Here is a 21,947-nt window from a genome sequence, read left to right on the forward strand (position 1 = left end):
GTTTGCTAATAAATGAAATTAGATATTTAAAGATGAAATAAGCAATGGGGAAGAAAAACTCCTAAATTCCTTATCAATGAAATATTAAAAGGAGGGTTATACATTAGAGGGAAATCTTTAGTATCAGACATATCGGGAAGTCTGTACCTCTCAAGTATCTCAGCCAATGGGGAAAAAGAGAAGGAACATGCAGGCGGGAAATGTGGATAAAAAGAGAGGCTGCATCCTCCAAAAGTTTGAGAGACCACAGAGGAATGCCCCATGGCCTCTCCCTATTTTTGAAAAAAGTAAAAGGACTCCTCTGTCTCCTTTCTGGACATAAACATTGGATGTTTGTGGAATAATTTTGCTGAAAGCTGGGAGCTCATCTGGGATCTTTCAACCATCCAGGGAAGCGGGAAACAAGCAGAGCTGGAGGCGCGCCTCAGAGCCAAGGCTTCCCTCCCAGCTCAGCCGGCCCTGTGGCAGGGGGAAGCCATTGGCCCTAGCGCTGGCCCTGCAGGCCCTTGCCAACAGCCCCTCTGCAGGTCTCTGCTGGGCCTGGTGCAGGCACTGAAAAGCTGCAGGAAGGTGCCCCTGGAGAAACCCTTGGACAGCGCTGGGGCCAGGAGTGCCACCATGAGGGCAGCGAGGAGGGCCTGCGTGTCACAATGGGGGCAGCTGGAAAAGGTCCCCGCAGGGAACGCTGGCCCAGCACAGCCTGGGCAAGCGGTGAGTGCGCACGTGGAGGGGCTGGGCTGGGCCAGGCCCGGGGCACAAGCGCCGCAGCCGGGCCTGCATTGTCCCCCTGCATCCAGGGCCAGCCCCTGGAACCGGCGCCTTGGCCAGGGCACGGGGCTGCTGCTGGCCCACTGGGACAGGCCCTGCTGCCTGCCAGCTGCCTGGGGCCCTCTGCTCCCTGCCCTCACATCCCCGCGCCTCCGGGCCTCACTGCATCCCCCACAAGCTCCCTTGGTAGCCCCACTGAAACCCTTGTCTCTCTCCTCCTGCAGAGACCATGGCAGACAGATTAGTCCTGGCTGTGCTTGGGCTGCTCATCTTCCCGTTCCCACTGTCTGTGGTGAACAGATTTCGTGGAGATGAGCAGCACCATGCAGAGGAGATGAAAGAGGCTTTCCCAGAGCCACCTGAGCCTGGCTGGGGACCCTGGCTCCTGGCTGCCTTGGGGTACCAGCCCTATGCAGATAAGATGAAAGAGGCTCCCCCAAAGCCACCTGAACCTGGCTGGGGACCCTGGCTCCTGGCTGCCTTGCGCTACCTGCCCCAAATCTGGCAAATTGCTCAGCCACTGCTCATGATTATGGGGTGGTGGCTCAGGTGCACGAGCCTGAGAAGGGCAGCCACGAGACCAGCGAGCTCAGGAAAAGGCCAGAAGGAGGAAGGTGGAAATCGAGCAGAGAAGGCGGCTCCTTAAGAAAAGATTCAAAGAAATGGAGCAAATGTGCCGGACCATGAAAGCAATGGAAAAGCAAATGGCCCGGCTGATTCAAATGAATAGGGGCACAAACAGCATGCTGAAGGTAGGCAGGGCAGGCTTTTGGAGGAGACCAGGCCGTGGCCTGTGTGAAGAAAAGCTTCCTGCTGGAGATGCTTTTTGGGCTGGCCAAGGCGAGCCGCACATCTTTATGAGCAGCCAGCGCACACAGCTGCGCTTGCTGCCCAGCACAGCCTTGTGCCGGGGCAGAGCCTCAGGGCTCCTGACACACCCTGCCCCTCTTCCCTCTATCTCCTAACTGTATCTATTGTAACTGTATCTATTTTAACCCTTTTCCATGCAGAGGGTTTGCATTGGCTTGAGGAAAGCACCTTTTGTAGGAGGATCAGGCCCACTGACTGAAGATCGTTAGAAATTTTTAAATAGTTATGATGTATTTTCAGTATTTTAACCATTTTATTTTAAAATACCTATATTATGCAATATTTTCCTGATTTTAATAATTTTAATAGAGAATAATACTTAATTAAAAAATATTATAATGGTAAAAAGAGCAGTACTTAAGTCGCAGAAGAAATTATTTAGTTTTTACATTAACTATTCTTAATCCAATTAATAGGAATTATGCATATTAAGGATAATTGAATTATGCTAAATCTTTATTTTCAACAGTGAATTTTAAATAACCTTCAATATAAAATAATTATTATTTGTTGTATTCTTAATATTAATATATCAACGTATATAGATTGCTGTTATAATAAGATTGATGATAATCAGAATTTCTAAATTTCAGTGTTTAAAATATGTGATTGTATTTTGAAAATGACACTAACTATCCTTCTGTTTTGGGACAGTGTCTTCCCTCTGGAAGCTGCAGTCACTGTAAAGGCACAATAAAGGCAATGCCTGAACAAACGCTGTGTCTGTGACTGTCCAGAGTCACCTCCAAGGCCACTTCTACCCCTCTGCCATGGGCTGGAACACCTCTGGCTGGGCCAGGTTGCGTCAAGGCCCATCCAGCCTGGACTGGAACACTTGTAGGGACGAAACAGCCACAGCTGCTCTGAGCACCCTGTGCCAGGGCCTCACAGCCCTCACAGCCAAGGTTTCATTCCCCACAGCCCAGCTCAGCCGGCCCTGTGGCAGGGGGAAGCCATTGCCCCTGGTGCTGGCCCTGCAGGCCCCTGCCAACAGCCCCTCTGCAGGTCTCTGCTGGGCCTGGTGCAGGCACTGAAAGGCCGCAGGAAGGTGCCCCTGGAGAAGCCCTCGCACAGCGCTGGGGCCAGGAGTGTCGCCGTGAGGGCAGCGAGCAGGGCCTGGCCTGTCCGTGCGTGAGGGAGGGCACAGGGCGGGTGCTGAGGCCCTGCCAGCTGGAGCACATGAATGCGCTCTGACCTGAGATTGCTGCACCTTGCACAGCTGTTCCGCTACAGCACGAGTGCTCAATTTGTGCCACTCTTGCACAAAACTGCTGAAATTCTCTGCCACACCCAGCCATCAGCTCCTTCTGGATCTAGAGGAGCCTGGTGGTGGTCTGGCTACCATTTCTTCTCAGTGTTGTCTGATAATGGGAACATTTAACTGAGGACTTGGATGGACGGGATCTGGGAAGACTCAAGCAGGAAAAACTGAGCCACCCTCTCTTACTCCACTCAAAGAAAAATCACTGCCATCACAGAAGCACCTCTGGGGCTCTCATAATTGATATTATGTATCATATTCAAGATTATCAGTTATATTCCTCTCCCTTGGACAGAAAATGTCCAGCACCTTCTCCATGCTTTGTGAGGGGAGCCCCTAGGGCCCATTCCCTCCCACAGGGGCTGCACTTGCCGGGTTCCGGGGCTTTCATTGCTGGGCCCACTGGGAGCCCCTGAGCTGGGCTGGGGACCAAGGGCAGGCCTGGCCTGGCTGTGATGCCTCTGGCCCCTGTGACATCAGGGGCAGCGTGTCACAATGGGGGCCACTATAAAAGGCCCCCACAGGGAACGCTGGCCCAGCACAGCCTGGGCAAGCGGTGAGTGCGCACGTGGCGGGGCTGGGCCGGGCCAGGGCCAGGGCACAAGCGCCACAGCCGGGCCTGCATTGTCCCCCTGCATCCAGGGCCAGCCCCTGGGGCCGGCGCCTTGGCCAGGGCACGGGGCTGCTGCTGGCCCACTGGGACAGGCCCTGCTGCCTGCCAGCTGCCTGGGTCCCTCTGCTCCCTGCCCTCACATCCCTGCGCCTCCGGGCCTCACTGCAGCCCCCCAAGCTCCCTTGGTAGCCCCACTGAAACCCTTGTCTCTCTCCTCCTGCAGAGACCATGGCGGACAGATTAGTCCTGGCTGTGCTTGTGCTGCTCATCTTCCCGTTCCCACTGTCTGTGGTGAACAGATTTCGTGGGGATGAGCAGCACCGTACGCAGGAGATGAAAGAGGCTCCCCTAGAGCCACCTGAGCCTGGCTGGGGACCCTGGCTCCTGGCTGCCTTGGGGTACCAGCGCCATGTAGAAGAGGTGACACCAGCTCCCCCAGAGCCACCTGAGCCTGGCTGGGGACCCTGGCTCCTGGCTGCCTTGGGGTCCCAGCCCCATGCAGATGAGATGAAAGAGGCTCCCCCAGAGGCACCTGAGCCTGGCTGGGGACCCTGGCTCCTGGCTGCCTTGAGCTACCTGCCCCTGATCTGGCAAATTGCTCAGCCACTGATCATGCTTGTGGGGTGGTGGCTCACGCGCAGAAGGGCGGCCACAAGGCAGAGAGCAGCGGCCCAGCGAGCTCAGGAAAAGGCCGGAAGGAGGGAGATGCAAATCGAGCAGAGAAGGCGGCTCCTTAAGAAGAGATTCAAAGAAATGGAGCAAATGCGCCAGACCATGAAAGAACTGGAAAAGCAAATGGCCCGGCTGATTCAAATGAATAGGGATACAAACAAGATACTGAAGGTAGGCAGGGCAGGCTTTTGGAGGAGCCCAGGCCGTGGCCTGTGTGAAGAAAAGCTTCCTGCTGGAGATGCTCTTTGGGCTGGCCAAGGCAAGCCGCACATGTTAGTGAGCAGCCAGCGCACAGAGCTGCGCCGGGGCAGAGCCTGAGGGCTCCTGCCACACCCTGCCCCTCTTCCCTCTGTCTCGTCACTGTATCTATAGTAACTGTAATCTATATTAGTGTCTCTCTTTCCCCTTTTCCATGCAGGAGCTTTGCATTTGCTCGAGGATGGAGCCATTAGAAGGAGGATTGGGCTGAATGCCTTGAGATTGATTCAATTCAATCAATAGTTTAGAAATATTTTAAATATTTTCAATATTTTTTTAAATGTTTTTCAAGATTTTAATAACTTAATTGTAGAAAATTAACACAGTTAGATATCAATATTGGAATAATGAGTATTATTTAGATAACGACACTTATTCTTCATATTTTATAATTACTGTCATTCATCCAAATGACTATGAATTATATTAATGAAACAAAACTGAAGTCTTCAGTATTTTTTCTTTAACAGTCCTTTAAAATAATCTTCCTGATTAAAATACTTAACAATTTTATTAATATTAAAATAAATACGTTATATATATTATGTAATAGTAACAAATACAAGGATAGTTACTTAGATAAGATAGTAACTTAGATAACATTGCCTATTATCACCATTTGTTAATTTGAAATTTACACTGACTGCCCTCCTGTCTTGGGAGAGTGTCTTCCCTCTGGGAGCTGCAGTCAGTGCAGAGATCCAATAAAGGCAATGCCTGAAAAATCTCTGTGTCTGTGAGTGTCCATGTGGGACTCAAGTGTCAGCTGTGGGGAATTCCTGACAGAGGGGCACCACAGCACCCCTGGGCCATGCACAGGCTCCTTTCCTCCCCTCTGGAGCTGTTCCTTTGGTGCTGTGATCCAGCCTCTGCTCTGCGGGATGCCAAATGCAGGAAAACCAGGAGTGCCACCACTCAGACTGTCACTTAGGTCCCTGCAGAGCTCAGGAGCCACCGTGGCTGTGTAGGGTGTGGAATGCTGCAGTGGACCATGACAGCAGGGACAGCAGGGACAGCAGGGACAGCAGGGACACAGCACAGGAATCACAGCCTGGGACAGACCCAACAGGCAGACAGGACACGGGGCAGGCAGGAGTCCCCATCCTCTCTGAGCCCTCCTGAACACAGGGACATAAGGGACAGGGGGAATGGGGACACAACAGGGCCTTCTCCTCTGGGAATGTCCCACCTGCCCAGGGGCCCTGACAGAACACAGGGGCTCTGGCTCTGCAAGGGGAACCCAAGGATGAGACGGTGCAAGGTGCCTGATTTTAGGTGAAGGGGTCTCTAAGATTTCTTCAACCCAGATTCTGCATGCAAACAGCTCCATGAAGGAGGAAACCAGAGGGGTCCTTGCCCCAGCAGATCCCTTCTCAGGGAAAGCTTTTCCTTATTCCTATAGCAGGTGCCCCCTGCCACATGGAGCACATGAATGCACTTTGACGTGAGATTTTTGCGCATTGCTTGGGTGTTCCAGTACAACATGAGACAAATCGTGGATTTTTTTTCACAAACAAGCTGTGTGTCTGCTGGTAATTAAAACTAGCACTGGGAGATAAAAGAAACAATTGGAAGGATTCCACTGATTGTTAAAAGGAAAAATATATTTGCTTTTAGAAATAAACTTTAGGTTTGCTAATAAATGAAATTAGATATTTAAAGATGAAATAAGCAATGGGGAAGAAAAACTCCTAAATTCCTTATCAATGAAATATTAAAAGGAGGGTTATACATTAGAGGGAAATCTTTAGTATCAGACATATCGGGAAGTCTGTACCTCTCAAGTATCTCAGCCAATGGGGAAAAAGAGAAGGAACATGCAGGCGGGAAATGTGGATAAAAAGAGAGGCTGCATCCTCCAAAAGTTTGAGAGACCACAGAGGAATGCCCCATGGCCTCTCCCTATTTTTGAAAAAAGTAAAAGGACTCCTCTGTCTCCTTTCTGGACATAAACATTGGATGTTTGTGGAATAATTTTGCTGAAAGCTGGGAGCTCATCTGGGATCTTTCAACCATCCAGGGAAGCGGGAAACAAGCAGAGGTGGAGGCGCGCCTCAGAGCCAAGGCTTCCCTCCCAGCTCAGCCGGCCCTGTGGCAGGGGGAAGCCATTGGCCCTAGCGCTGGCCCTGCAGGCCCTTGCCAACAGCCCCTCTGCAGGTCTCTGCTGGGCCTGGTGCAGGCACTGAAAAGCTGCAGGAAGGTGCCCCTGGAGAAACCCTTGGACAGCGCTGGGGCCAGGAGTGCCACCATGAGGGCAGCGAGGAGGGCCTGCGTGTCACAATGGGGGCAGCTGGAAAAGGTCCCCGCAGGGAACGCTGGCCCAGCACAGCCTGGGCAAGCGGTGAGTGCGCACGTGGAGGGGCTGGGCTGGGCCAGGCCCGGGGCACAAGCGCCGCAGCCGGGCCTGCATTGTCCCCCTGCATCCAGGGCCAGCCCCTGGAACCGGCGCCTTGGCCAGGGCACGGGGCTGCTGCTGGCCCACTGGGACAGGCCCTGCTGCCTGCCAGCTGCCTGGGGCCCTCTGCTCCCTGCCCTCACATCCCCGCGCCTCCGGGCCTCACTGCATCCCCCACAAGCTCCCTTGGTAGCCCCAGTGAAACCCTTGTCTCTCTCCTCCTGCAGAGACCATGGCAGACAGATTAGTCCTGGCTGTGCTTGGGCTGCTCATCTTCCCGTTCCCACTGTCTGTGGTGAACAGATTTCGTGGAGATGAGCAGCACCATGCAGAGGAGATGAAAGAGGCTTTCCCAGAGCCACCTGAGCCTGGCTGGGGACCCTGGCTCCTGGCTGCCTTGGGGTACCAGCCCTATGCAGATAAGATGAAAGAGGCTCCCCCAAAGCCACCTGAACCTGGCTGGGGACCCTGGCTCCTGGCTGCCTTGCGCTACCTGCCCCAGATCTGGCAAATTGCTCAGCCACTGCTCATGATTATGGGGTGGTGGCTCAGGCGCACGAGCCTGAGAAGGGCAGCCACGAGACCAGCGAGCTCAGGAAAAGGCCAGAAGGAGGAAGGTGGAAATCGAGCAGAGAAGGCGGCTCCTTAAGAAAAGATTCAAAGAAATGGAGCAAATGTGCCGGACCATGAAAGCAATGGAAAAGCAAATGGCCCGGCTGATTCAAATGAATAGGGGCACAAACAGCATGCTGAAGGTAGGCAGGGCAGGCTTTTGGAGGAGACCAGGCCGTGGCCTGTGTGAAGAAAAGCTTCCTGCTGGAGATGCTTTTTGGGCTGGCCAAGGCGAGCCGCACATCTTTATGAGCAGCCAGCGCACACAGCTGCGCTTGCTGCCCAGCACAGCCTTGTGCCGGGGCAGAGCCTCAGGGCTCCTGACACACCCTGCCCCTCTTCCCTCTATCTCCTAACTGTATCTATTGTAACTGTATCTATTTTAACCCTTTTCCATGCAGAGGGTTTGCATTGGCTTGAGGAAAGCACCTTTTGTAGGAGGATCAGGCCCACTGACTGAAGATCGTTAGAAATTTTTAAATAGTTATGATGTATTTTCAGTATTTTAACCATTTTATTTTAAAATACCTATATTATGCAATATTTTCCTGATTTTAATAATTTTAATAGAGAATAATACTTAATTAAAAAATATTATAATGGTAAAAAGAGCAGTACTTAAGTCGCAGAAGAAATTATTTAGTTTTTACATTAACTATTCTTAATCCAATTAATAGGAATTATGCATATTAAGGATAATTGAATTATGCTAAATCTTTATTTTCAACAGTGAATTTTAAATAACCTTCAATATAAAATAATTATTATTTGTTGTATTCTTAATATTAATATATCAACGTATATAGATTGCTGTTATAATAAGATTGATGATAATCAGAATTTCTAAATTTCAGTGTTTAAAATATGTGATTGTATTTTGAAAATGACACTAACTATCCTTCTGTTTTGGGACAGTGTCTTCCCTCTGGAAGCTGCAGTCACTGTAAAGGCACAATAAAGGCAATGCCTGAACAAACGCTGTGTCTGTGACTGTCCAGAGTCACCTCCAAGGCCACTTCTACCCCTCTGCCATGGGCTGGAACACCTCTGGCTGGGCCAGGTTGCGTCAAGGCCCATCCAGCCTGGACTGGAACACTTGTAGGGACGAAACAGCCACAGCTGCTCTGAGCACCCTGTGCCAGGGCCTCACAGCCCTCACAGCCAAGGTTTCATTCCCCACAGCCCAGCTCAGCCGGCCCTGTGGCAGGGGGAAGCCATTGCCCCTGGTGCTGGCCCTGCAGGCCCCTGCCAACAGCCCCTCTGCAGGTCTCTGCTGGGCCTGGTGCAGGCACTGAAAGGCCGCAGGAAGGTGCCCCTGGAGAAGCCCTCGCACAGCGCTGGGGCCAGGAGTGTCGCCGTGAGGGCAGCGAGCAGGGCCTGGCCTGTCCGTGCGTGAGGGAGGGCACAGGGCGGGTGCTGAGGCCCTGCCAGCTGGAGCACATGAATGCGCTCTGACCTGAGATTGCTGCACCTTGCACAGCTGTTCCGCTACAGCACGAGTGCTCAATTTGTGCCACTCTTGCACAAAACTGCTGAAATTCTCTGCCACACCCAGCCATCAGCTCCTTCTGGATCTAGAGGAGCCTGGTGGTGGTCTGGCTACCATTTCTTCTCAGTGTTGTCTGATAATGGGAACATTTAACTGAGGACTTGGATGGACGGGATCTGGGAAGACTCAAGCAGGAAAAACTGAGCCACCCTCTCTTACTCCACTCAAAGAAAAATCACTGCCATCACAGAAGCACCTCTGGGGCTCTCATAATTGATATTATGTATCATATTCAAGATTATCAGTTATATTCCTCTCCCTTGGACAGAAAATGTCCAGCACCTTCTCCATGCTTTGTGAGGGGAGCCCCTAGGGCCCATTCCCTCCCACAGGGGCTGCACTTGCCGGGTTCCGGGGCTTTCATTGCTGGGCCCACTGGGAGCCCCTGAGCTGGGCTGGGGACCAAGGGCAGGCCTGGCCTGGCTGTGATGCCTCTGGCCCCTGTGACATCAGGGGCAGCGTGTCACAATGGGGGCCACTATAAAAGGCCCCCACAGGGAACGCTGGCCCAGCACAGCCTGGGCAAGCGGTGAGTGCGCACGTGGCGGGGCTGGGCCGGGCCAGGGCCAGGGCACAAGCGCCACAGCCGGGCCTGCATTGTCCCCCTGCATCCAGGGCCAGCCCCTGGGGCCGGCGCCTTGGCCAGGGCACGGGGCTGCTGCTGGCCCACTGGGACAGGCCCTGCTGCCTGCCAGCTGCCTGGGTCCCTCTGCTCCCTGCCCTCACATCCCTGCGCCTCCGGGCCTCACTGCAGCCCCCCAAGCTCCCTTGGTAGCCCCACTGAAACCCTTGTCTCTCTCCTCCTGCAGAGACCATGGCGGACAGATTAGTCCTGGCTGTGCTTGTGCTGCTCATCTTCCCGTTCCCACTGTCTGTGGTGAACAGATTTCGTGGGGATGAGCAGCACCGTACGCAGGAGATGAAAGAGGCTCCCCTAGAGCCACCTGAGCCTGGCTGGGGACCCTGGCTCCTGGCTGCCTTGGGGTACCAGCGCCATGTAGAAGAGGTGACACCAGCTCCCCCAGAGCCACCTGAGCCTGGCTGGGGACCCTGGCTCCTGGCTGCCTTGGGGTCCCAGCCCCATGCAGATGAGATGAAAGAGGCTCCCCCAGAGGCACCTGAGCCTGGCTGGGGACCCTGGCTCCTGGCTGCCTTGAGCTACCTGCCCCTGATCTGGCAAATTGCTCAGCCACTGATCATGCTTGTGGGGTGGTGGCTCACGCGCAGAAGGGCGGCCACAAGGCAGAGAGCAGCGGCCCAGCGAGCTCAGGAAAAGGCCGGAAGGAGGGAGATGCAAATCGAGCAGAGAAGGCGGCTCCTTAAGAAGAGATTCAAAGAAATGGAGCAAATGCGCCAGACCATGAAAGAACTGGAAAAGCAAATGGCCCGGCTGATTCAAATGAATAGGGATACAAACAAGATACTGAAGGTAGGCAGGGCAGGCTTTTGGAGGAGCCCAGGCCGTGGCCTGTGTGAAGAAAAGCTTCCTGCTGGAGATGCTCTTTGGGCTGGCCAAGGCAAGCCGCACATGTTAGTGAGCAGCCAGCGCACAGAGCTGCGCCGGGGCAGAGCCTGAGGGCTCCTGCCACACCCTGCCCCTCTTCCCTCTGTCTCGTCACTGTATCTATAGTAACTGTAATCTATATTAGTGTCTCTCTTTCCCCTTTTCCATGCAGGAGCTTTGCATTTGCTCGAGGATGGAGCCATTAGAAGGAGGATTGGGCTGAATGCCTTGAGATTGATTCAATTCAATCAATAGTTTAGAAATATTTTAAATATTTTCAATATTTTTTTAAATGTTTTTCAAGATTTTAATAACTTAATTGTAGAAAATTAACACAGTTAGATATCAATATTGGAATAATGAGTATTATTTAGATAACGACACTTATTCTTCATATTTTATAATTACTGTCATTCATCCAAATGACTATGAATTATATTAATGAAACAAAACTGAAGTCTTCAGTATTTTTTCTTTAACAGTCCTTTAAAATAATCTTCCTGATTAAAATACTTAACAATTTTATTAATATTAAAATAAATACGTTATATATATTATGTAATAGTAACAAATACAAGGATAGTTACTTAGATAAGATAGTAACTTAGATAACATTGCCTATTATCACCATTTGTTAATTTGAAATTTACACTGACTGCCCTCCTGTCTTGGGAGAGTGTCTTCCCTCTGGGAGCTGCAGTCAGTGCAGAGATCCAATAAAGGCAATGCCTGAAAAATCTCTGTGTCTGTGAGTGTCCATGTGGGACTCAAGTGTCAGCTGTGGGGAATTCCTGACAGAGGGGCACCACAGCACCCCTGGGCCATGCACAGGCTCCTTTCCTCCCCTCTGGAGCTGTTCCTTTGGTGCTGTGATCCAGCCTCTGCTCTGCGGGATGCCAAATGCAGGAAAACCAGGAGTGCCACCACTCAGACTGTCACTTAGGTCCCTGCAGAGCTCAGGAGCCACCGTGGCTGTGTAGGGTGTGGAACGCTGCAGTGGACCATGACAGCAGGGACAGCAGGGACAGCAGGGACAGCAGGGACACAGCACAGGAATCACAGCCTGGGACAGACCCAACAGGCAGACAGGACACGGGGCAGGCAGGAGTCCCCATCCTCTCTGAGCCCTCCTGAACACAGGGACATAAGGGACAGGGGGAATGGGGACACAACAGGGCCTTCTCCTCTGGGAATGTCCCACCTGCCCAGGGGCCCTGACAGAACACAGGGGCTCTGGCTCTGCAAGGGGAACCCAAGGATGAGACGGTGCAAGGTGCCTGATTTTAGGTGAAGGGGTCTCTAAGATTTCTTCAACCCAGATTCTGCATGCAAACAGCTCCATGAAGGAGGAAACCAGAGGGGTCCTTGCCCCAGCAGATCCCTTCTCAGGGAAAGCTTTTCCTTATTCCTATAGCAGGTGCCCCCTGCCACATGGAGCACATGAATGCACTTTGACGTGAGATTTTTGCGCATTGCTTGGGTGTTCCAGTACAACATGAGACAAATCGTGGATTTTTTTTCACAAACAAGCTGTGTGTCTGCTGGTAATTAAAACTAGCACTGGGAGATAAAAGAAACAATTGGAAGGATTCCACTGATTGTTAAAAGGAAAAATATATTTGCTTTTAGAAATAAACTTTAGGTTTGCTAATAAATGAAATTAGATATTTAAAGATGAAATAAGCAATGGGGAAGAAAAACTCCTAAATTCCTTATCAATGAAATATTAAAAGGAGGGTTATACATTAGAGGGAAATCTTTAGTATCAGACATATCGGGAAGTCTGTACCTCTCAAGTATCTCAGCCAATGGGGAAAAAGAGAAGGAACATGCAGGCGGGAAATGTGGATAAAAAGAGAGGCTGCATCCTCCAAAAGTTTGAGAGACCACAGAGGAATGCCCCATGGCCTCTCCCTATTTTTGAAAAAAGTAAAAGGACTCCTCTGTCTCCTTTCTGGACATAAACATTGGATGTTTGTGGAATAATTTTGCTGAAAGCTGGGAGCTCATCTGGGATCTTTCAACCATCCAGGGAAGCGGGAAACAAGCAGAGGTGGAGGCGCGCCTCAGAGCCAAGGCTTCCCTCCCAGCTCAGCCGGCCCTGTGGCAGGGGGAAGCCATTGGCCCTAGCGCTGGCCCTGCAGGCCCTTGCCAACAGCCCCTCTGCAGGTCTCTGCTGGGCCTGGTGCAGGCACTGAAAAGCTGCAGGAAGGTGCCCCTGGAGAAACCCTTGGACAGCGCTGGGGCCAGGAGTGCCACCATGAGGGCAGCGAGGAGGGCCTGCGTGTCACAATGGGGGCAGCTGGAAAAGGTCCCCGCAGGGAACGCTGGCCCAGCACAGCCTGGGCAAGCGGTGAGTGCGCACGTGGAGGGGCTGGGCTGGGCCAGGCCCGGGGCACAAGCGCCGCAGCCGGGCCTGCATTGTCCCCCTGCATCCAGGGCCAGCCCCTGGAACCGGCGCCTTGGCCAGGGCACGGGGCTGCTGCTGGCCCACTGGGACAGGCCCTGCTGCCTGCCAGCTGCCTGGGGCCCTCTGCTCCCTGCCCTCACATCCCTGCACCTCCGGGCCTCACTGCAGCCCCCACAAGCTCCCTTGGTAGCCCCAGTGAAACCCTTGTCTCTCTCCTCCTGCAGAGACCATGGCGGACAGATTAGTCCTGGCTGTGCTTGGGCTGCTCATCTTCCCGTTCCCACTGTCTGTGGTGAACAGATTTCGTGGAGATGAGCAGCACCATGCAGAGGAGATGAAAGAGGCTTTCCCAGAGCCACCTGAGCCTGGCTGGGGACCCTGGCTCCTGGCTGCCTTGCGCTACCTGCCCCAGATCTGGCAAATTGCTCAGCCACTGCTCATGATTATGGGGTGGTGGCTCAGGCGCACGAGCCTGAGAAGGGCAGCCACGAGACCAGCGAGCTCAGGAAAAGGCCAGAAGGAGGAAGGTGGAAATCGAGCAGAGAAGGCGGCTCCTTAAGAAAAGATTCAAAGAAATGGAGCAAATGTGCCGGACCATGAAAGCAATGGAAAAGCAAATGGCCCGGCTGATTCAAATGAATAGGGGCACAAACAGCATGCTGAAGGTAGGCAGGGCAGGCTTTTGGAGGAGACCAGGCCGTGGCCTGTGTGAAGAAAAGCTTCCTGCTGGAGATGCTTTTTGGGCTGGCCAAGGCGAGCCGCACATCTTTATGAGCAGCCAGCGCACACAGCTGCGCTTGCTGCCCAGCACAGCCTTGTGCCGGGGCAGAGCCTCAGGGCTCCTGACACACCCTGCCCCTCTTCCCTCTATCTCCTAACTGTATCTATTGTAACTGTATCTATTTTAACCCTTTTCCATGCAGAGGGTTTGCATTGGCTTGAGGAAAGCACCTTTTGTAGGAGGATCAGGCCCACTGACTGAAGATCGTTAGAAATTTTTAAATAGTTATGATGTATTTTCAGTATTTTAACCATTTTATTTTAAAATACCTATATTATGCAATATTTTCCTGATTTTAATAATTTTAATAGAGAATAATACTTAATTAAAAAATATTATAATGGTAAAAAGAGCAGTACTTAAGTCGCAGAAGAAATTATTTAGTTTTTACATTAACTATTCTTAATCCAATTAATAGGAATTATGCATATTAAGGATAATTGAATTATGCTAAATCTTTATTTTCAACAGTGAATTTTAAATAACCTTCAATATAAAATAATTATTATTTGTTGTATTCTTAATATTAATATATCAACGTATATAGATTGCTGTTATAATAAGATTGATGATAATCAGAATTTCTAAATTTCAGTGTTTAAAATATGTGATTGTATTTTGAAAATGACACTAACTATCCTTCTGTTTTGGGACAGTGTCTTCCCTCTGGAAGCTGCAGTCACTGTAAAGGCACAATAAAGGCAATGCCTGAACAAACGCTGTGTCTGTGACTGTCCAGAGTCACCTCCAAGGCCACTTCTACCCCTCTGCCATGGGCTGGAACACCTCTGGCTGGGCCAGGTTGCGCCAAGGCCCATCCAGCCTGGACTGGAACACTTGTAGGGACGAAACAGCCACAGCTGCTCTGAGCACCCTGTGCCAGGGCCTCACAGCCCTCACAGCCAAGGTTTCATTCCCCACAGCCCAGCTCAGCCGGCCCTGTGGCAGGGGGAAGCCATTGCCCCTGGTGCTGGCCCTGCAGGCCCCTGCCAACAGCCCCTCTGCAGGTCTCTGCTGGGCCTGGTGCAGGCACTGAAAGGCCGCAGGAAGGTGCCCCTGGAGAAGCCCTTGCACAGCGCTGGGGCCAGGAGTGTCGCCGTGAGGGCAGCGAGCAGGGCCTGGCCTGTCCGTGCGTGAGGGAGGGCACAGGGCGGGTGCTGAGGCCCTGCCAGCTGGAGCACATGAATGCGCTCTGACCTGAGATTGCTGCACCTTGCACAGCTGTTCCGCTACAGCACGAGTGCTCAATTTGTGCCACTCTTGCACAAAACTGCTGAAATTCTCTGCCACACCCAGCCATCAGCTCCTTCTGGATCTAGAGGAGCCTGGTGGTGGTCTGGCTACCATTTCTTCTCAGTGTTGTCTGATAATGGGAACATTTAACTGAGGACTTGGATGGACGGGATCTGGGAAGACTCAAGCAGGAAAAACTGAGCCACCCTCTCTTACTCCACTCAAAGAAAAATCACTGCCATCACAGAAGCACCTCTGGGGCTCTCATAATTGATATTATGTATCATATTCAAGATTATCAGTTATATTCCTCTCCCTTGGACAGAAAATGTCCAGCACCTTCTCCGTGCTTTGTGAGGGGAGCCCCTAGGGCCCATTCCCTCCCACAGGGGCTGCACTTGCCGGGTTCCGGGGCTTTCATTGCTGGGCCCACTGGGAGCCCCTGAGCTGGGCCGGGGACCAAGGGTGGGCCTGGCCCAGCTGTGATGCCTCTGGCCCCTGTGACATCAGGGGCAGCGTGTCACAATGGGGGCCACTATAAAAGGCCCCCACAGGGAACGCTGGCCCAGCACAGCCTGGGCAAGCGGTGAGTGCGCACGTGGCGGGGCTGGGCCGGGCCAGGGCCAGGGCACAAGCGCCACAGCCGGGCCTGCATTGTCCCCCTGCATCCAGGGCCAGCCCCTGGGGCCGGCGCCTTGGCCAGGGCACGGGGCTGCTGCTGGCCCACTGGGACAGGCCCTGCTGCCTGCCAGCTGCCTGGGGCCCTCTGCTCCCTGCCCTCACATCCCTGCGCCTCCGGGCCTCACTGCAGCCCCCCAAGCTCCCTTGGTAGCCCCACTGAAACCCTTGTCTCTCTCCTCCTGCAGAGACCATGGCGGACAGATTAGTCCTGGCTGTGCTTGTGCTGCTCATCTTCCCGTTCCCACTGTCTGTGGTGAACAGATTTCGTGGGGATGAGCAGCACCGTACGCAGGAGATGAAAGAGGCTCCCCTAGAGCCACCTGAGCCTGGCTGGGGACCCTGGCTCCTGGCTGCCTTGGGGTACCAGCGCCATGTAGAAGAGGTGACACCAGCTCCCCCAGAGCCACCTGAGCCTGGCTGGGGACCCTGGCTCCTGGCTGCCTTGGGGTCCCAGCCCCATGCAGATAAGACGAAAGAGGCTCCCCCAGAGGCACCTGAGCCTGGCTGGGGACCCTGGCTCCTGGCTGCCTTGAGCTACCTGCCCCTGATCTGGCAAATTGCTCAGCCACTGATCATGCTTGTGGGGTGGTGGCTCACGCGCAGAAGGGCGGCCACAAGGCAGAGAGCAGCGGCCCAGCGAGCTCAGGAAAAGGCCAGAAGGAGGGAGATGCAAATCGAGCAGAGAAGGCGGCTCCTTAAGAAGAGATTCAAAGAAATGGAGCAAATGCGCCAGACCATGAAAGAACTGGAAAAGCAAATGGCCCGGCTGATTCAAATGAATAGGGATACAAACAAGATACTGAAGGTAGGCAGGGCAGGCTTTTGGAGGAGCCCAGGCCGTGGCCTGTGTGAAGAAAAGCTTCCTGCTGGAGATGCTCTTTGGGCTGGCCAAGGCAAGCCGCACATGTTAGTGAGCAGCCAGCGCACAGAGCTGCGCCGGGGCAGAGCCTGAGGGCTCCTGCCACACCCTGCCCCTCTTCCCTCTGTCTCGTCACTGTATCTATAGTAACTGTAATCTATATTAGTGTCTCTCTTTCCCCTTTTCCATGCAGGAGCTTTGCATTTGCTCGAGGATGGAGCCATTAGAAGGAGGATTGGGCTGAATGCCTTGAGATTGATTCAATTCAATCAATAGTTTAGAAATATTTTAAATATTTTCAATATTTTTTTAAATGTTTTTCAAGATTTTAATAACTTAATTGTAGAAAATTAACACAGTTAGATATCAATATTGGAATAATGAGTATTATTTAGATAACGACACTTATTCTTCATATTTTATAATTACTGTCATTCATCCAAATGACTATGAATTATATTAATGAAACAAAACTGAAGTCTTCAGTATTTTTTCTTTAACAGTCCTTTAAAATAATCTTCCTGATTAAAATACTTAACAATTTTATTAATATTAAAATAAATACGTTATATATATTATGTAATAGTAACAAATACAAGGATAGTTACTTAGATAAGATAGTAACTTAGATAACATTGCCTATTATCACCATTTGTTAATTTGAAATTTACACTGACTGCCCTCCTGTCTTGGGAGAGTGTCTTCCCTCTGGGAGCTGCAGTCAGTGCAGAGATCCAATAAAGGCAATGCCTGAAAAATCTCTGTGTCTGTGAGTGTCCATGTGGGACTCAAGTGTCAGCTGTGGGGAATTCCTGACAGAGGGGCACCACAGCACCCCTGGGCCATGCACAGGCTCCTTTCCTCCCCTCTGGAGCTGTTCCTTTGGTGCTGTGATCCAGCCTCTGCTCTGCGGGATGCCAAATGCAGGAAAACCAGGAGTGCCACCACTCAGACTGTCACTTAGGTCCCTGCAGAGCTCAGGAGCCACCGTGGCTGTGTAGGGTGTGGAACGCTGCAGTGGACCATGACAGCAGGGACAGCAGGGACAGCAGGGACAGCAGGGACACAGCACAGGAATCACAGCCTGGGACAGACCCAACAGGCAGACAGGACACGGGGCAGGCAGGAGTCCCCATCCTCTCTGAGCCCTCCTGAACACAGGGACATAAGGGACAGGGGGAATGGGGACACAACAGGGCCTTCTCCTCTGGGAATGTCCCACCTGCCCAGGGGCCCTGACAGAACACAGGGGCTCTGGCTCTGCAAGGGGAACCCAAGGATGAGACGGTGCAAGGTGCCTGATTTTAGGTGAAGGGGTCTCTAAGATTTCTTCAACCCAGATTCTGCATGCAAACAGCTCCATGAAGGAGGAAACCAGAGGGGTCCTTGCCCCAGCAGATCCCTTCTCAGGGAAAGCTTTTCCTTATTCCTATAGCAGGTGCCCCCTGCCACATGGAGCACATGAATGCACTTTGACGTGAGATTTTTGCGCATTGCTTGGGTGTTCCAGTACAACATGAGACAAATCGTGGATTTTTTTTCACAAACAAGCTGTGTGTCTGCTGGTAATTAAAACTAGCACTGGGAGATAAAAGAAACAATTGGAAGGATTCCACTGATTGTTAAAAGGAAAAATATATTTGCTTTTAGAAATAAACTTTAGGTTTGCTAATAAATGAAATTAGATATTTAAAGATGAAATAAGCAATGGGGAAGAAAAACTCCTAAATTCCTTATCAATGAAATATTAAAAGGAGGGTTATACATTAGAGGGAAATCTTTAGTATCAGACATATCGGGAAGTCTGTACCTCTCAAGTATCTCAGCCAATGGGGAAAAAGAGAAGGAACATGCAGGCGGGAAATGTGGATAAAAAGAGAGGCTGCATCCTCCAAAAGTTTGAGAGACCACAGAGGAATGCCCCATGGCCTCTCCCTATTTTTGAAAAAAGTAAAAGGACTCCTCTGTCTCCTTTCTGGACATAAACATTGGATGTTTGTGGAATAATTTTGCTGAAAGCTGGGAGCTCATCTGGGATCTTTCAACCATCCAGGGAAGCGGGAAACAAGCAGAGCTGGAGGCGCGCCTCAGAGCCAAGGCTTCCCTCCCAGCTCAGCCGGCCCTGTGGCAGGGGGAAGCCATTGGCCCTAGCGCTGGCCCTGCAGGCCCTTGCCAACAGCCCCTCTGCAGGTCTCTGCTGGGCCTGGTGCAGGCACTGAAAAGCTGCAGGAAGGTGCCCCTGGAGAAACCCTTGGACAGCTCTGGGGCCAGGAGTGCCACCATGAGGGCAGCGAGGAGGGCCTGCGTGTCACAATGGGGGCAGCTGGAAAAGGTCCCCGCAGGGAACGCTGGCCCAGCACAGCCTGGGCAAGCGGTGAGTGCGCACGTGGAGGGGCTGGGCTGGGCCAGGGCCGGGGCACAAGCGCCGCAGCCGGGCCTGCATTGTCCCCCTGCATCCAGGGCCAGCCCCTGGAACCGGCGCCTTGGCCAGGGCACGGGGCTGCTGCTGGCCCACTGGGACAGGCCCTGCTGCCTGCCAGCTGCCTGGGGCCCTCTGCTCCCTGCCCTCACATCCCCGCGCCTCCGGGCCTCACTGCATCCCCCACAAGCTCCCTTGGTAGCCCCAGTGAAACCCTTGTCTCTCTCCTCCTGCAGAGACCATGGCAGACAGATTAGTCCTGGCTGTGCTTGGGCTGCTCATCTTCCCGTTCCCACTGTCTGTGGTGAACAGATTTCGTGGAGATGAGGAGCACCATGCAGAGGAGATGAAAGAGGCTTTCCCAGAGCCACCTGAGCCTGGCTGGGGACCCTGGCTCCTGGCTGCCTTGGGGTACCAGCCCTATGCAGATAAGATGAAAGAGGCTCCCCCAAAGCCACCTGAACCTGGCTGGGGACCCTGGCTCCTGGCTGCCTTGCGCTACCTGCCCCAGATCTGGCAAATTGCTCAGCCACTGCTCATGATTATGGGGTGGTGGCTCAGGCGCACGAGCCTGAGAAGGGCAGCCACGAGACCAGAGAGCTCAGGAAAAGGCCAGAAGGAGGAAGGTGGAAATCGAGCAGAGAAGGCGGCTCCTTAAGAAAAGATTCAAAGAAATGGAGCAAATGTGCCGGACCATGAAAGCAATGGAAAAGCAAATGGCCCGGCTGATTCAAATGAATAGGGACACAAACAAGATGCTGAAGGTAGGCAGGGCAGGCTTTTGGAGGAGACCAGGCCGTGGCCTGTGTGAAGAAAAGCTTCCTGCTGGAGATGCTTTTTGGGCTGGCCAAGGCGAGCCGCACATCTTTATGAGCAGCCAGCGCACACAGCTGCGCTTGCTGCCCAGCACAGCCTTGTGCCGGGGCAGAGCCTCAGGGCTCCTGACACACCCTGCCCCTCTTCCCTCTATCTCCTAACTGTATCTATTGTAACTGTATCTATTTTAACCCTTTTCCATGCAGAGGGTTTGCATTGGCTTGAGGAAAGCACCTTTTGTAGGAGGATCAGGCCCACTGACTGAAGATCGTTAGAAATTTTTAAATAGTTATGATGTATTTTCAGTATTTTAACCATTTTATTTTAAAATACCTATATTATGCAATATTTTCCTGATTTTAATAATTTTAATAGAGAATAATACTTAATTAAAAAATATTATAATGGTAAAAAGAGCAGTACTTAAGTCGCAGAAGAAATTATTTAGTTTTTACATTAACTATTCTTAATCCAATTAATAGGAATTATGCATATTAAGGATAATTGAATTATGCTAAAACTTTATTTTCAACAGTGAATTTTAAATAACCTTCAATATAAAATAATTATTATTTGTTGTATTCTTAATATTAATATATCAACGTATATAGATTGCTGTTATAATAAGATTGATGATAATCAGAATTTCTAAATTTCAGTGTTTAAAATATGTGATTGTATTTTGAAAATGACACTAACTATCCTTCTGTTTTGGGACAGTGTCTTCCCTCTGGAAGCTGCAGTCACTGTAAAGGCACAATAAAGGCAATGCCTGAACAAACGCTGTGTCTGTGACTGTCCAGAGTCACCTCCAAGGCCACTTCTACCCCTCTGCCATGGGCTGGAACACCTCTGGCTGGGCCAGGTTGCGCCAAGGCCCATCCAGCCTGGACTGGAACACTTGTAGGGACGAAACAGCCACAGCTGCTCTGAGCACCCTGTGCCAGGGCCTCACAGCCCTCACAGCCAAGGTTTCATTCCCCACAGCCCAGCTCAGCCGGCCCTGTGGCAGGGGGAAGCCATTGCCCCTGGTGCTGGCCCTGCAGGCCCCTGCCAACAGCCCCTCTGCAGGTCTCTGCTGGGCCTGGTGCAGGCACTGAAAGGCCGCAGGAAGGTGCCCCTGGAGAAGCCCTTGCACAGCGCTGGGGCCAGGAGTGTCGCCGTGAGGGCAGCGAGCAGGGCCTGGCCTGTCCGTGCGTGAGGGAGGGCACAGGGCAGGTGCTGAGGCCCTGCCAGCTGGAGCACATGAATGCGCTCTGACCTGAGATTGCTGCACCTTGCACAGCTGTTCCGCTACAGCACGAGTGCTCAATTTGTGCCACTCTTGCACAAAACTGCTGAAATTCTCTGCCACACCCAGCCATCAGCTCCTTCTGGATCTAGAGGAGCCTGGTGGTGGTCTGGCTACCATTTCTTCTCAGTGTTGTCTGATAATGGGAACATTTAACTGAGGACTTGGATGGACGGGATCTGGGAAGACTCAAGCAGGAAAAACTGAGCCACCCTCTCTTACTCCACTCAAAGAAAAATCACTGCCATCACAGAAGCACCTCTAGGGCTCTCATAATTGATATTATGTATCATATTCAAGATTATCAGTTATATTCCTCTCCCTTGGACAGAAAATGTCCAGCACCTTCTCCGTGCTTTGTGAGGGGAGCCCCTAGGGCCCATTCCCTCCCACAGGGGCTGCACTTGCCGGGTTCCGGGGCTTTCATTGCTGGGCCCACTGGGAGCCCCTGAGCTGGGCCGGGGACCAAGGGCAGGCCTGGCCCAGCTGTGATGCCTCTGGCCCCTGTGACATCAGGGGCAGCGTGTCACAATGGGGGCCACTATAAAAGGCCCCCACAGGGAACGCTGGCCCAGCACAGCCTGGGCAAGCGGTGAGTGCGCACGTGGCGGGGCTGGGCCGGGCCAGGGCCAGGGCACAAGCGCCGCAGCCGGGCCTGCATTGTCCCCCTGCATCCAGGGCCAGCCCCTGGGGCCGGCGCCTTGGCCAGGGCACGGGGCTGCTGCTGGCCCACTGGGACAGGCCCTGCTGCCTGCCAGCTGCCTGGGGCCCTCTGCTCCCTGCCCTCACATCCCTGCGCCTCCGGGCCTCACTGCATCCCCCACAAGCTCCCTTGGTAGCCCCACTGAAACCCTTGTCTCTCTCCTCCTGCAGAGACCATGGCGGACAGATTAGTCCTGGCTGTGCTTGGGCTGCTCATCTTCCCGTTCCCACTGTCTGTGGTGAACAGATTTCG

This window comes from Melozone crissalis, unplaced genomic scaffold (assembly GCF_028551555.1).
Source record: "Melozone crissalis strain CALT ecotype California unplaced genomic scaffold, PUWL_Pcris_2 ptg000056l_1, whole genome shotgun sequence".
Taxonomy (NCBI): domain Eukaryota; kingdom Metazoa; phylum Chordata; class Aves; order Passeriformes; family Passerellidae; genus Melozone; species Melozone crissalis.